Below are 15764 nucleotides of genomic sequence, written 5' to 3' on the forward strand. Positions count from 1 at the left end.
CGGTAGCGTTACTCCATCTGCGAGTCAATCCCGTGCCGTGATTGGTCGGTGTCTTTGAACGGACCAATCACGGCACAGGATTCGCTCACCTCGTCCCCCCGCACCCCCGTATTTTTGGCAGCATCGGTTTCATGAAAGAATTGGCCTAAGCTCAGTCTAGAGGTTGGATTGTCAGTGATCTAACTCAATGAGTTTTGATGACGTTTAAAAACTCTTTAGTTTTAGAACAGGGATTTATATTAAGAGGATACTTATATTAATTATATTAAGAGCAAGAACTAGGTCAAACCTAAACAGCTAAGCTATATATTTAATTATTGTGATATTATTCAAAGGTCCCTCAATGTTAATACTGATAAGTCACATATACAGGGTTTAACATTAATGTTACACCTGTATATTATATGTATGCATTAGAAAACAGGTAGGTATATAATCAAAACGTGTCTTTTTATTGAAAAACGCTTCAAAAACCATACATAACTATTACATCTGAAACAAAAAGAATGAAAATAATTATATTATATGCTATATAATTGTTACATAATAACATAATAATATTTGGTTCGACTTATTTTTCAAAAGTATTTGAGCGTTTACCAAAAAAAATGTACATTTCATTCATGTCTTCAAAATATTGACTTCTTGGGCTCATTTTACTTAGAATCATTTGTACATTCACGCCTCATACCTCATACATGAAAAGATGTGTCTCAAAATGTATGAAAAAATATTTTTCCAGTGCGTCACGTTCATACAAATAAAAAAATGATTCATACAAAAATGTGACGATCTGGAAAGGAAATCTTGGGACACATTTTTTCATGTAAGAGACAAATGATTCTGAGTAAAATGAGCCCAAGAAGTCAGTATTTTGAAGACATGAATGAAATGTACATTTTTTTTGGAAAACGCTCACTTTTCAATGAAAAGATCAAGATTATTTACCCTGTTTCTAATGCTAAAAAAACGCAGTATATTTAGGTAAGGTACATTCCGGTAATTCCGAATGTTACCTGTAATAATTCCATCGTACCAGTCCATTTTTAAAATTAAACGGCATATAGAATTAGCCAAATATACCTTACTTAAGAAAAACTCGTTAGATCAAGACTAAATAATAAGGGTTATTTTTTTAGTTAGACATTTAAGAAACATTTTGTTGACCGGCGGCTTTGCCTTAACAGTATTTGATTGTTAATTTACTTAATAAAGTATACCATACATGGTCAAGTATGTTGTGTATTTTGTAAAAATAAAGTATTTGCTTACGGATTTTCTGCGTATTACTTAAACTTCCTTAGAACCGTAATGGGATTGGCCTGTCTGAGTAGTTAATAGATGGCGCCAGAATAGGTTTTTATTTACCTTGGAAATAAATTAAGACATTCAGTGCCAGCGCGAGCTTCGCGCTACGAGCGTAGCCGATAACACGGGAAAACCCGTATGTAGCTAAAAGCGCCTACAAACAGTGAACACCCCTAGCGAGTCGCTGGCAGTTAATGTGTTAAAGTGGAAAATTCACTGCAATTCAATAATGCATTACATTCAACCGTGCATTGCAGAAATTAATCGCTTAGTAACCATTGACGTATAATATCTAAGGACGGGCTAATGGGGCACTAAACATCGTACTAGTTCAGCGGTGCTACCCACGAATTCCATCCAATCGTGCAGTCCGCGACTAGTTGCGACCAATAGCGCGCGTAATGCGAACTCGTCAACCAATCGCGCACGTGATGCGAACTCATCAACCAATCGCGTTGTAGCGATTTCACACCGCTGTACTGGCCCCTGTCATGCCTCATTATTATTGCCCGTAAAGCCAGTCCCTAGATATCTATGTCAATTGTAGTAATAAATGAAAATCAATTTAACTTTATACGCAGTATGATTCTAGTTATGTTTGATTTATACTTCGTCATAATAATCTGTAGATCTGTGCCTAATCATAATAAGATATACATAGACTATCACTAAGGAAAATATGTCTTTTCATTTCAAAATATTTTCGATACTAACGAATATAGTCGTGGCAGTGATTGTGGTTTGTACGTATTGTTTTTGATTGTCTATTTTTGTTTTTAATTGCCTATAGCAGGCATAGGTACAGTACAGCAATAGTTTCTAAGCGTGCGAGGTGTTCAAAAATGTTGACTACAAAATATTAACTCGCGTTTTGGTAAGAAAACTGATGTATGGAGTAACCACTCTTTCCTTACTTATATTTCTCTATGGTCGTAATAGACGCGTTCTGTTAGACTGATTCTTCTGTACCTAGTCCCTACTTTACCTACCTTTTTTTTGTGAGTACAGTCAGCAGCAATAGTTGCTAAGCGGGCGAGGTGTTCAAAATTATCTTGACGCGACTTTATTGTTAAGAATATAAGAGCGCGTCATGGTAATTTTGAACATCTCGCCCGCTTAGCAACTTCTGCTGCTGACTGTACCTATTATTATTTATTCAGTGCCTTAAGTCGTATCCAGACGAGCTGGGCAAATCGACCGATTTGATCAGGAAAATAATTGGCGCCAATCTCATCTAGCGTCCACACGTACACAATTTAATCACCAATTTGCATTCCCTATGGAATACCTACTAACTTCGAAAATTGCCATTTTTGTGTCCGCACAACCCTACCTGCTGATTTGATCGGGGAATCAAATTGGCGTTTGCGTCCGCACGGCCAGGCGTATCTCACTCCGCGATTTCGTCGCTTTGCTACAGGTAGCTAAAAGTACATCCGTTCGGCCCCAATTTTGGGGAAAGCCATAAGCCGCGCGTGGCGCTGTCGCCACCTAGCGGCCATATCTGTGCTGATCGTAACAGACGCGTTTTGTTAGAGAGTCTTCTGTACTTAGTACTATTATTTATTCTGTGGCACGGCCTGATTCGATCGGACAATTTCATCAGATTGACGAAAAATTGTCTCGTCTGGACTCCACTGTAGGGTTTAGTTTCCAATAACAACGTTACAGGTGTAATAGCGCATGCATCAGCATCCACGAATCCGCGTACACGATCGACAAAGACACCGACAAAGACCCGGGTGGAGGAGGACCCGGTATACGTGCAAGCCTTCGTCTCAAGGATGATGAGGTACCTATAGTCACAGAATAAGGGCTCATTTAGACGGCGCGCGAACTCGCATGCGAGTTTAGTTACATTGCGGACTGTTGGTGACCACCAATTCAACTGACCGATCAAAACCCGCAATGTAATGAATGCCCTTAGGGCTCATTTAGACGATGCGAGAGCTCGCATGCGAGTCTCATTACATTGCGTCATTTGATCGGTTGGCTGCATTGACGTAACCTCAATGGTTCGCAATGTAACTAAAATCGTATACGAGTTCGCGCGCCGTCTAAATGAGCCCTAAATAATAGTACTACGTACTACCGTACAGAAAGGACACTTGAGACACTTCCAACAAAACCGAAGTTTGACAGCGATTCAGGGACGAATCGTGATGTTCATGCGGTTTTCACCTATAAATAGAGTGATTCTTGAGCAAGGTTTTGGTGTATAATTTGTAAAGGTTTTGTGTAAATTCGTTGAACTACCCGTGCGAAGCCGGGGCGGGTCGCTAGTATAATATAATTGGGTAATGAAAATTACCACATAATAAAGGTAAAGAAATAGACGACATTATGGAAAACTATTAATCAAAAAATTTCACAGTAAGCATCCCCTAAAAAACGTGTCAACGGAAAAAGGCGTGTCGGGCATCTCATTAGGGGCTAATTTGGGCTACGAGCCGTATTGGACAAATGTGCCTGACAAAACGTGGACGCAGAAATGTGCTCGATGCCCGGAGCTCTTTCGAAGGTGAGTGACCGATTTTGCTTACTCAAACGCCCGGGAGATGGCGCTGTCACATGCGGAGCGAATTCTAACCTACATCGCGCTATCGTTTGCTTTTTGTCGAATGAAAACAATCGTGTTATCTAAGTGACCTACAATCGAGTTATTAATCGTAAAGCTGAATTTAATTGTAAAATAAAATCATTAAAATTAAATATTTTTATATCAGTGACAACCCTCCAAAGTTATTTTGTCTTGTCATTCATAGGATCTACTTGCTAGGGTTGAAACACAGATTAATTCACTAATGATTATAACAAACCGTATCAAAACTGTATCTCAAAAACGGTTAGAAATATGGACGTGTTTATCTAAAGTGATTAATAAATGAAAAATAAAGTAGGTACATACCTACGTAAAAATAAAGTTTTACGTAGCCTAAACAATTCCCCGTTTGCATAAAAGTCCTTCGTTCTGTTCCAGCCGATAATTATAGGTATATAATATTTCTAGTTTTTCTTAAAAAACTGCATAAGTAACACCAATTTAAAGGACATTGGGTGTTGCCAGCCCATTAATAAATGTGCGTGTTAAAGCTACGGGACCGTGTGCGCGATGGACAGCACGGGAGAGGTGCTGGTCAACATCACCATGTGCAAGCTGATACAGATGAACTGCATCGCCGGGACTGCGCGTGAGTTGATGTTAAAGCTATGGCACCGTGTGCGCGATGGACAGCACGGGAGAGTGCTGGTCAGCATCACCATGTGCAAGCTGATACAGATGAACTGCATCGCCGGGACTGCGCGTGAGTTGATGTTAAGGTTATGGGACCGTGTGCGCGATGGACAGCACGGGAGACGTGCTGGTCAACATCACCATGTGCAAGCTGATACAGATGAACTGCATCGCCGGGACTGCGCGTGAGTTGATGTTAAAGCTATGGCACCGTGTGCGCGATGGACAGCACGGGAGAGTGCTGGTCAGCATCACCATGTGCAAGCTGATACAGATGAACTGCATCGCCGGGACTGCGCGTGAGTTGATGTTAAGGCTATGGGACCGTGTGCGCGATGGACAGCACGGGAGACGTGCTGGTCAACATCACCATGTGCAAGCTGATACAGATGAACTGCAGCTGAACTGCATCGCCGGGACTGCGCGTGAGTTGATGTTAAAGCTATGGCACCGTGTGCGCCATGGACAGCACGGGAGACGTGCTGGTCAACATCACCATGTGCAAGCTGCAGAGATGTGAAAAATACTTTATAAAAAGTATTTAAATACAAAATACAAATACTTCCTTGATATACTATTTCAAATACAAAATACAAAATAGTTTTTGAATTTGTATTTAAAATACAAAATACGAAATAGGTATTTTCAAAATACTTTTTAAAAATACAAATACTTTGCGATAAAAGGTACTCTGAATAGTGAATACCTAGTCTGAATTAAAAAGTATTATTACTCAGAATATCCGAATTGAAAATACTCTCTTTATTCTTTGAAAACAGTGTGTCAATCAGACCTCTATCTAAAGTGCAAATTTCTAGTTGTTTGCTCATATTAACCGGAAGGATGGATGGATGATGGTTTATAACGGACAATTTTTAAAAGCATTAATTTAGATTTGTAATGTTTTACAGCTGGTATTATAATAATGCCTCTCGTTAGTGTGATAAAAACGTCTCGTTTGTGTTTCATCAGGGCAGAAAAGTTTGTTCTCCTCTCGTATCTTGAAACCCTCGTAACACTCAAGATTCCACTTTTTTAACCACTCGCTACGCTTGTGATCATGTGCGACGTTACTAAACAGATTCAACAGTTCCGTGTTAAAAGAATGAGAGAGTTGCCAGGATTGTAAGATCAGAAGAGGTTGTAACATACATTACCTACTATAAAGTATTTTGTATTTTGAAAATAAAAAATAGGTCCCAAAAACTATTTCAAATAAAATACAAAATAGTTTTCTTCAAAAGGTATTTAAATACAAAATACAAAATAGGTATTTTGCATTTTGTATTTGCATTTTAAATACAAGTATTTCAAATAAGTCACATCTCTGATTGCGTACAGATGAACTGCATCGCCGGGACTGCGCGTGAGTTGATTTTTTTCAATCAATCAATCAATCACAACGTTTATTTCAGGCAAAAAATACCCATAGATAAAAACATAATAGAGTTAGACCAAGAAAAGTATGCAGCGATTTTGAGACCCCACACGCAGTGCTAGTGTTATATTAAACGTCGAACTTCTATGAAATAAATAACATGCATGCATGCATGCAACATCCGTGAACAAGATGCATGTAACTGCGTCGAAATATCGGGAGCTCGAAAACAATACTAAAGGTAATCACGGTTCATATCCCGGTCTACATAAGTCTATTTGTTGTGATTGCAGGAGGCAATTCAACGGGAATATGGCAAGACTTCAAAGACGACTATTTCGTGGTACAGGATGGCTGGGCGCGTTTCGCGGTCCGGCATGAGAACGACCTGCTTGTCCATCTCTCGCATACTCCGGACCTGAAGGACCCTAGTTACACGGTCAGGCATATTCTTGTCTACCCTGTGGCTTGTGCACAAATCACGCAAGATTCGATAGGGGGCGGGTTCCGAACAAAATCACGGCAAATTACGTTGGGGGCGGGGGGTATACGGAGACCTCAGGTGTATTTTTCTACAGTGAACGAAACTAAGAATTAGGTCGGATTTTTTTTTAAATACACGTGTCACGTGAGGTTATTGTGGAAGAAGGGGGGCGTTAGCCAAAAACCTCACCAAATATCGCCAGGACTGTCTGTCCCGGGTCATCTGGGCTGGTATTTTTGCCTTATTTAAGTCTCTATAAATTATAATATTTAAAAAAAATGAAACTTCACAGATACACATCGATGACAGCAGGTATAGCGGCGGCTGGAGCAGAATTTACAAAAACAATGCGCATTGGCAGTGGAGTTCGAAATATTATTATAAGTAAGAATGTAAGGCCTAAGATATACTTAGTAGTAAGGCCTAAGATATATTCGTGAGTCCTTAGCCCACCCATGCCCACGCCCGACGTTTTTAAAATGGAAATTTACCTGTTTTTATAAAAAAAAATGAAAAAATGTAAATGTTTTCCCGCCAATCATTGTCTATGTAATATTAGTTAAAAAAAATATATGTGATGCCACCTCTTATACATTATTAGGTACATATTTGTCTATTGCAAAATGTATCTAAGAGACCTTTGTATAGAGGTACCTACGGCGCAACCGAAGCCGTATAGTTGTCGCCTGTGGCCGCGACACAACGCCGAGTTCTAATTCGTGTCCTATTTAGGCCACTCAGCATAGTGGCCTAAACGGTACTCGACTTGGCTGAAAAGCTCTCTATCATATCACGATTGTATAAATTACTATTGACAGTCTTCTTCTCTTCTTATCGTGTGAAGGGATCATAACTAGATAATATTTTGCCAATATCTTGCCACCTCTAAGCCCCGGGGGAAGCTCTTATGAGGTCTTCTGTAGTTCACGTAGTTGGACACAGGGAACACCGTATCATATGTTTTGTTGTTTGTAGGTCGCCATTCGCACCACACTACTACACTATTGCCACTATTATTGGCACTATTGACAGTTACTTATATTATATGTGACAATATCTATGAAAAGGGACCTTATTGTCAATGGCGCTTACGCCATTACTAATATGCCGCGCGACGCTGTGCGGCGTAAGCGTCATCGAAAATAAGGTCCTTTTTCTTAGATAATGCCCCATATGATAAACGAATTGCAGATCTGTGTTGGGCAAAGAAACGTGGGCAGAATACGTGATTCACTGGAACTACACGTCGGGCTGGCTGCTCATCACGCGCTCCAGTTACACGGACTATACAGACATGTTCCACATCAACGTGTATGATGACTATAAATTCCCCATCAAGTATATCGCCGTTGGCGGGGCTCACAACCATGCTGGGGAGTGGATCATTAAAGGTATGCGCTGTTAATCTTCTTCAGTCAGTCCCCCAATGCCAATCGTGACATCATGTCCTTCTGTTGAAGACCAGAAGGTCTAGCCAAGCTGACAATCGCTACCGCTTCAACAACGAAACTCTTCCATATTAGTGCGACAGTGACAGTTGCGTTTCGATCGCTACGGAGCGTTAGCGATTGGCACGTGGCTACGCGGCCTGGTTCCTCCATATTTCGTATAAGAACATAGAATATAGCGAACCCCCATTTTTAAAACCGGCAACGCACTTGCAATACTTGTGATATTGCAGGTGTCCATGGGCGTCAGTGTACATAGTAGTTTTTTCCATGTCAATATCTATCTTAATTATAATTAATGTCATTAACGAGCCTAACGCGATTAAATTTCATTATTTTAATTTATTTGTCTACCACGAACATTTATATAAACTATACCTAGCGACCCGGCTTCGCACGGGTTACACAAAACCTTAACAAATTTAACAAATCGTACACCTAAACCTTCCTGAAGAATCGCTCTATCTACGCTGAAACGTCGGAAAAAAGGTAAAATAGGTAATGAAATTTAATCGCGATAGACTCGTTAAAGACATTAATTATTTATTATGTGTACAAAACGCGAGAGTTTAAAGAGTTATAATAAGAATAACTATCTTTTCTTTTCAGACTTACCGACAGGTCAGTAAATGTATATCCGCATTAATTTTGATATACGTTTCAAATGATTCAAGACAGAAGGTACGACGAACGCACGCTGAACACAACTTTAGCACGACATATTATATTGCTCTAGCTAGCTAGTTGCTAAGAGTAGGAAGAAATATAGCTTAGATTGGACCTGGGGATCCGACCCTTTCCCCTCCCTTTTTGGGGGGTAGGCACGGTACGATCTCGTAGCTACTGGGCCAAATCAGCTTTGTTTGACCTTAGGAGCAATCGTACCAAGCGGCATCGCCTGAGTCAAAATTGCATACTCACTGCACTCAGCATACGAACTCAATTTCAAAAAAATCTAAATTTTGAAAGCCTTTATCTCGGAAACTATTCAATCTACAGAGACAGTTCTAATCTCGTATTGTAGAAAATTTAGTCTTCTTTAAAAAACGTATAAGGAAGGTACTCTCAAAAACTAGTCCTTTAGGGTTAGAATCGCCCAAACTAAAAAAATACCGAAATTTTCGCGGTTTTTTCGATTTTTGACAAAGTTGCGTTCGGCGCTCGAGGTCACAAACTTGGATTATTCCTTGGGCCAACATTATAAATAAGTCTGCAAAAAATCAGAACTAACGGATTTGACGCAAACGCTAAATGTATAAATTTACTGTATTAAAAAGCTTATCTATCTCAAAAATGAAATTTTTGTCATTAACCTGGCGAATCCCACGATATGACGTCACCATAAGCGTTCTGGCTCATACTTATATGAGCCGTGGGAGCTGACAGATTAATGTTGTTTTTTACTAGGTTTCGTCGTAAACCAACTGGCCCCGTGCAGAGACCACAGGCCGGGCATGGCGCGGCTAGTAGTGACCAACCCCACTCATGTGCCTTACGTGTTGTCTCGGATCTCGCCGGTGAACAACGCTTTCTTCTCGATGGTCGACAAGGCGGGCGTGCAGCAGGGGAACGCGACACACTTCGGAAACGTGTCGTTTCTTACGAGGGAAGAATACTGAAAGGATGAAACTTATGTAAAACATAGTTTGTATAGTATAGTATAAAACATTAATGAGTTATAGTCATTTATATAATATTACAAACTAATATGTTTTACATAATTATCATCCTTTCGGGAACGTATCGTTTCTTACCAGGGAAATTTAGAAAAATATTAAATGATGTGGCACCCAAGGGGCGCGAGTACGACGCGCTTTCTTCTTGGTTTAGGTTAGTATACCTACATTGAATATACTTCCTTCGTTGGTATGGCCACGTCTCGCGCAGACCGGCAAGTTACGTGGGTAACAAATGCCTGGCCATGCCGCCTCCTCCCGGTACGGGAAGAAAAGGCCGGCCCAGGAAGCGATGGCTTGATGTCGTTAAGGAGGATATGCGTGCCAACGGACTCACCACCAGGGACGCCGAAGATCGGGCAAAGTGGACACGAAGGAGTCGGAAGGCGGACCCCGGGTCCTCGCGCCCCGCGCCCCGGCACAGCTGGGATTGACGCCAGGATGATGATGATGATGACCTACATTGAATATACTTACTCGTTTGACTGAAAAACTCTTTACGCCTACTAATACTAAACAGGCAATGGTCGAACAAGACTTTCATCACACTTGCTAGGCGATGCGGTCCGCAAATCCTAAACTTCGGGATGTAATGTAAGTACCTACGTACGAAACTAGGCAGAAATTTTACTTATTTCCCTTTCCTCAAAAGTGTGATGAAAAACATTGTGTGTGTCACGAGCAGTACAGGAATTACGAGTTCGTGTTAATTAACGCCCTTAATACACAATGTACTACCGCTAGCTTGTAAGATGTTTGTGAACTCGACTGTACCATCGTCACATTGTTCTGACAATACGTAAGCCTTATGTAAAGACATTAAGGTTGACCGACGGTCAGTCCTGGCTGTTACGAAAGTGTCTCGCTTACGCCCTTGAGTTTCACGTGATCCTGATTGTTTTCTGACGACAAAAATACTGGGAAACTAACTAATTAAAATGAGTGTTATTTTTGTAACTCAGACGGATAAAAACAAACGCTTTTTGTTGCCTTCTCAATTACTAGCAGTCCGTTTTAGTGATAAGAAACATTGCGTTCGAAGATTTCCATGAAACGCTAGTCGGACACGCCGTGGACACGCCCCTTGGGATCAATTAATATTTTTCTAAAAAGTCGAGGGCTTAATTAACATGAATTCGTAATTCCTGTACTGCCCGTGGCACACACACAATGTGTTTCATCACACTTGAGGAAAAAAAGGGAAAAAAATAAAATTTCTGCCTAGCTTCGTATGTAGTACATTATAGCCCGAAGTTTAGGATTGGCCACAGACAAGACATCCTCTAGCCACAAATATACGGTAGTTTTACTCCAACTTCGAGTGAAAGTGTCTTTGTGTGACGTTCGTGTCTTTGAACGGACCAATCACGGCACGGGACTCGCTCACCTCGTCCCCCGCACCCCAGTATTTTTGGCAGCATCGGTTTCATGAAATAATTACTCTAAACTCCGTCTAGAGGATTCCTAGTCTATGGGATTGGCGGACCGCATCGCCTAGCAAGTGTGATGAGTCTTGTTCGACCATTGCCTGTTTATTATTAGTAGGCGTAAAGAGTTTTTTACTCAAGCAAGTAAGTAGGTATATTCAATGTAGGTATTCAATTTAACAAGAAGATTTCCAAGAAAGCGCGTCGTACTCGCGCCCCTTGGGTGCCACATCATTTAATATTTTTCTAAATTTCCCTGGTAAGAAACGATACGTTCCCAAAGGGATGAAAATTATGTAAAACATAGTTTGTAATGTTATTTAAATGAGTTATAGTCATTTGTATAATATTAAAAACTATGTTTTACATAATTTTCATCAATAACTAATAGTAAAATAGTTTCAAATAACTAATAATAATAAATAATTTTATATTTTACTTTTATATCCATATTATAAATAACCTAACTTGTGATGAAAAATAAATAGAGTATAATAAATAATTTTCATTAATAAGTCTTCTTGTTTCGCGACCTAAAGTCTAAAACAAAACTCCATTTTTTTATAATAATATTCAATGTTGAAGTTTGTAATATTATATAAATGAGTTATAGTCATTTAACTCATTTATATAATATTAAAAATTAGAAACTATATTTTACATAATTTTCATCCTTTCATTCACGCTAAGTTAATTTTGACTTAAACTCCCTGTAATCAACGTCTGCCGGTGACTATAAACCGCAACAATCAATTTACCTATAATTAGAACCTGCGCGATGCAATTTTGAAGGATTCCCCGCGCGGTACTTTACATTAAGTAGGTACAGATAGAATTAATAGTTATTGAATAATAACACAAGGTAATTAACCGGTAGTCACTGACCGGTAGGTAGATGTGGAAACATGTGGGTATCTCTTGATTAAAGAACAGTGACTCCACTCTATCCTCCTAAGGCCCAAAGTCCTACCTATAGTACCTATTCAGTTCGATGTAATTTAAACCATGTTCAATTGGAACAGAGTCGCTTTTGCTTTGTTTCGTTCAATTTTAAAACAACGCCAAATCAACTCTATTTCCTACAATTTAGGTTCAAATTTCAGTGGCAACTTTTGGATGTTTCGTTGGTATGGCTGGGTTAGGAGGCTATTGTGGTAGTAAGAAGAAGAACTGGAATCTTTTGAGTCTAAATTTGAATAAGACTCTTAAATAAGACTTAGCGTTTAAATAACCTTCGAGTGTTTTAATTCTCGATCGAGTCGTGTAGGTACTTTATTGAGTAATTTAAAGTTGAAAAGAACTCGAGTTCGTTATAATAAAGAGTCTGAGAAACTGAGTCGAGTCTTAAACTGAGGACTCAAAAGACTATTCTACCAACACTAACTACTACCCCAGCCCAACTTAATTGTTATAAAAATGTGTGTTTAGAGGAATCACGGTGGTTGCGTAAGGTAAAGGGGGAAGGAACACCGTTTAGCCGCTTCCTGTGTGCTTCCATAGAACTGAACAGCGCACTTTGAACAAGCCACTTTGTAAAAAACGCTGTCAGTATTAATAGAGTCGGAGCTAACGGTGCATGACATTTGCAATGACAAAGTGCGGTAATGTACTCCTTGCCTATAAGAACCTTTTTCTAATTGAAAGTTCCCTATAAAAAAAATAAAGGTCCTTAAATATACATATGAAGCATAAGGACCTTTTTTCTGGTGGAAACGTGGAAAGCCACAAATTTCAATGAAAATATGCTAGCTTAAACGGACTCTTCATATATGTACTCGTATTATTAGGTGCGTATTATGCCAAACCGAAAAATACTGATTGCGTGTTTTGCCATATGACCAATTTGCCGCAAAACTAATTTAAATGAATTTATAAAATAATAAACTAAAAATAAATTGCCTTTCATTTATTTATTTAAAAATAACTAGACCAAAGTGATCCCATAAGTGTTCCGTGAATAAAGTTTTGTACGGAACCCTAACAAGCATACAATAGTTTTGAATATTCAAGAATTTTATTAATTTATTAAGACTTTGAAGCCTAAGTCACAATAGGTACAGTACACAACACTAGATAGGCGCTCTAGCGTTTTCTCGAAGACTGCTCTCGCTGCGTTTGAGCTGTGCTGCGTTTTTTGTCACAAATGCTGCGTACGCGCATAGTACGCGCTCACGCACTCGCCGCTAAACGGCCAGGGGCGCGCAACTGACCACACATTATTATATATATATATATATATATATATATATATATAATAAATATATATATATATCTATTTATTTATTTATTTAAACTTTATTGCACAAAATATATACTACAATGTACAAATGGCGGACTTAATGCCAAATGGCATTCTCTACCAGACAACCATAGGGCCAAACAGAGATACCTTCAATTGGTGCAGAGAGAGAAAATATCTTGAGTGAGTTAAAAAAAGCAAACTATACTTATAAATTACATAAATAAATAAAATATATATAAACTAACACATATTTATTTAATGTTGCCTTATTTATTCTATCTCTACATCCTATTATTCCTGTTTACATTAGGTATCTCCTACACTCCCTACAGCCCTGAGACTCCTGTGAGAGATAAGTTCACATCCGTCGTCACTGTGACGTGGTAGTTCTGTACGGCTACCATCAGTTTGGCACTGACATAAACGCCACTGAGAACGTAATTTACTTTCTATACATCTCGTTTGCACTTATATGCGAGTACGAGCGAGATGTATAGAAAGTAAATTACGTTCTAGATGGCGTTTATGTCAGTGCCAAACTGATGGTAGCCGTATTGGGACATCCTGTATTAATGTATTTACGTTAAGTATTTATTTATGATAGTGATAGGTTAAAGTTACTGGCCGTCATATGTAAAACTACTTTATTTATTAAATGTGTTATTTATTAAAGGTTGTCCAACCCTGTTTCTCAGGGCCGCTTCCGCCGCCGCCGTCCCTTCCCACGCCACTTCCAAATTACCGTCACTACGTCTCCGACATACAAACGTGGACAGGGGAGCCCTGCAATAGACCGAAAACACATACATACATCATTTTAGGGTTCCGTAGCCAAAGGGTAAAAGGGCGTTTTTTTTTGTCCCCTTCACTTTTTTCAAATTTGGGATTTTTTATGTTATTTCTACTCAGAATCACGAGCTCTTTCTATCCTTATAGGAGAAAAAAAGTGTCCCAAAATTTCCATACATTTTTCGATCTTTCCATTCCGCGATCGCCATACAAAGTCTATGAAAAATGGTGACGTAATAGAAATAAAAACTTTAGGACACTTTTTTTCTACTATTAGGATAGAAGGAGCTCGTGATTCTGAGTAGAAATAACATAAAAAATCCCAAATTTGAAAAAAAAAGTGTACGGGACAACAAAAAAAACGCCCAAAAACGGGACCCTACTGTCCAACTATGACATTTTTGAGGATACTGCTTGCCTGATGGTAAGCAGTCACCGTAGCCTATGGACGCCTACGGATGGAATCAAAATTACCGGATAAACAAATATGACAGGAAAGCCACTAGACCGCAAGCATATTCTGAGCAAATTGTCTACTCGAACTCGGACAATGACTGACAGCAAACAATACACAATGCTCTATCTATCTTTGTATTTTATGGGCATTCCTTGCGTTATACAGTTTTATTTATTAGACAATACAATAATTATTACTATTATTATTCACTTTATTTATTTATCACCTTAAGTTAGGTTATTTTATAATATGGATATAAAAATAAAATACAAAAACACTTACAAAAACAATACAAAATACTTATATATAAACATATTATAAAAAACCTAACCTAGGGTGCCGCCAGCAGCGGGGCAAGGCCCAAGCTGCCGGTGGTCAGGGCCGCAGAGAGAGGAACCGGCGGACTATCCGCGCCGTGTCCAAGATCACCGCCTTCTGCATCTGGCCCTTGATCCAACCACCTAGCGAGAGTCTCTCAAGATGTTGGTCGAGACTCTTCGCTATTAGACCGTTCGCTGAAACAACTATCGGGACAATGATCGTCGAATCAACATCCCACATGGCGGTTATCTCGTGAGCCAAATCATGGGGGATGGTGATGTCAACGAGCACGGCCCGGCGTTGCGCTCGATCTATTATCACAATGTCAGGCTTATTGGCTACAATAGTCCTGTCAGTGATGATAGATCGATCCCAATAGAGCGTGGCACGACCATTCTCGAGAACTGGCGCAGGTGAATACTTGTAGTACGGTACTTCGCGGTCCACAAGGCCGTATAGAAGAGCAAGCTGCTGGTGAATAATCCTGGCTACGAGATTATGCCTGTGCAAGTACTCGCCGTTAGCAAGATGTACTTACCTATTTACAGTTAGCAATAGTAGCGGATGACACTCTGTGTGAAAAAAAAATCTACTGCTATAATAATGTTAGAGTCTGTGCGGAAAGAGAAGAGTCGTGGAATGTATGGGGCCCAATACATTCCACGACTATTCTCTTTGCGCACAGACTCTAATTATTATACCCTGGCAAGTCGGCTTTGTTTGACAAGGTGGCAGAAAAAATTAGGCGCAAAGGATCGACCCATATTTTTTTTTATTTTGTAGGTACTTTTTTCTACTGCCTAAAAATTGTTTATTTACGATTTTAAAATCCATATTGTCTTAGTCTGTATACTTACATCAAAACTTAAGAATCTAGATGTTAGTACATGTGTAAATATATAATAATAAAAAAAGGAGTCCCTAAATTACTACCTTGCCCATCCGTCACAATACTGACCCAATATTTTAACATTGGACAGTCAGGGCGTCCAGCCACCA

The sequence above is a fragment of the Cydia amplana genome, chromosome 9 (genome assembly GCF_948474715.1).
Source record: "Cydia amplana chromosome 9, ilCydAmpl1.1, whole genome shotgun sequence".
NCBI lineage: Eukaryota > Metazoa > Arthropoda > Insecta > Lepidoptera > Tortricidae > Cydia > Cydia amplana.